This window comes from Rattus norvegicus, chromosome 11, assembly GCF_036323735.1.
Source record: "Rattus norvegicus strain BN/NHsdMcwi chromosome 11, GRCr8, whole genome shotgun sequence".
Lineage (NCBI taxonomy): Eukaryota > Metazoa > Chordata > Mammalia > Rodentia > Muridae > Rattus > Rattus norvegicus.
In genome coordinates this window covers 66,350,724-66,352,010 of record NC_086029.1, presented here as the reverse complement: position 1 = coordinate 66,352,010, position 1,287 = coordinate 66,350,724, and the positions used below count along the sequence as shown (strand labels likewise).

At 40.5% G+C, this 1,287-nt stretch overlaps 1 pseudogene; it reads right to left on the bottom strand.

The window, feature by feature from the left end:
- Positions 1-346: 346 nt before the first annotated feature.
- Positions 347-979, bottom strand: LOC103693561 (zinc finger CCHC domain-containing protein 10 pseudogene; annotated as a pseudogene).
- Between the last annotated feature and the right edge of the window lie 308 nt (positions 980-1,287).

Genomic DNA, 1,287 nt, shown 5'->3' with positions numbered 1-1,287 from the left:
TTTCTGTCACTGAAATAGATTTCCTGGTTTTCACTTTGATTATGTACAACAGATAGAGTTCAAAAATTATTTTTAAAAAATGTTAACAACAAAAGCTGAGCATGGTGGCATGTATCTGCAGTCCCAACACTAGAGAAGCAGACAGGTAGATCTCTCTGAAATCAAGGCCAGCCTGCAATACAGATCAAGTTCAAGGCCAGCCACACCTACAAAATGAGATCCAGTCTTTACAAAAAGAAAAGCAACATCAAAAACCCAATATTCATTCCTAAAATAAACAAAACATATATATATATATATATATAATCTTTATTTAATATCCTACATAATGGTGAATACGTAGAAAGTTCTGTACTTTAACAAGTCTGACCAGCTAACTTGTTTGCTTGAGCATGTCTTCAGTTCCCCTGGGAGTCACAAATGCTTTCCATCCATTGGTCCAGAGTAGAGAGAGCTCTATTTCTTTTTCCTCTTCTTTGGTGCCTCAGCATCAGAGCTGCTCTCAGAACTGCTACTGCTGCTGCTGGAGGAGGAGCTGGAGTCTGAGTCTGAGTCCGAGGATGAGGAGGAGGAGGAAGAGGAGGAGGAATAGGCTGAGGAGGAGGAGCTGGAGAGGTTTCCATCTGAGTCACTGTCCTCTGAAGAGGATGAGGCAGATGTCTCGCTCTATGATGAAGACTCACTGGCAGAACTGTCACTGCTAGAGGCACTGGAACTCATGACACTCTTAGGCCTCCTCTTCTTCTTGGTCTTTCCCTCCATGTTGGTTTCTCCCATGCTTTGCTGCAATAATCTATTTTCTTTCTCTTTTTAAAGCTTTCTTCAGCTCTGCTCTTCTCGAAGGCCTGTGTAGGTACTTTCTTTTCCCTTTGCATTCATAAGTCCAATGTCCAAATTCCAAGCGTTTCTGACATCTTATGTGTTGCTTATTGGCTTCAGCTTGCCACCGAGCTATAAGCCGATACATGGGAGTCATCATCTTGAAGCAGACAGAGAATGACATTTTAAGAAAAGCATTAGGTGATGGTGATTGATAAGTCCTAGTAGCAATTGTATTATCTGCAAATAGCATAATGGCCATGTTTGTTTCAGAATTTATTTTTTAAAATTAGCCTATCAATGCCATGGTAATACTTGTCCTTTAAAATAGGAGATTGTGTAATACTGAGTTCTTTGGCATACAGAGCATACTAATGTGAAAGTGAAGGGTGGCTGGACACAGAGGCACCTGCAGAGATAAATGATGGGTTTTAAAGGTACTAAAATGCACATACAGAAATTGACACA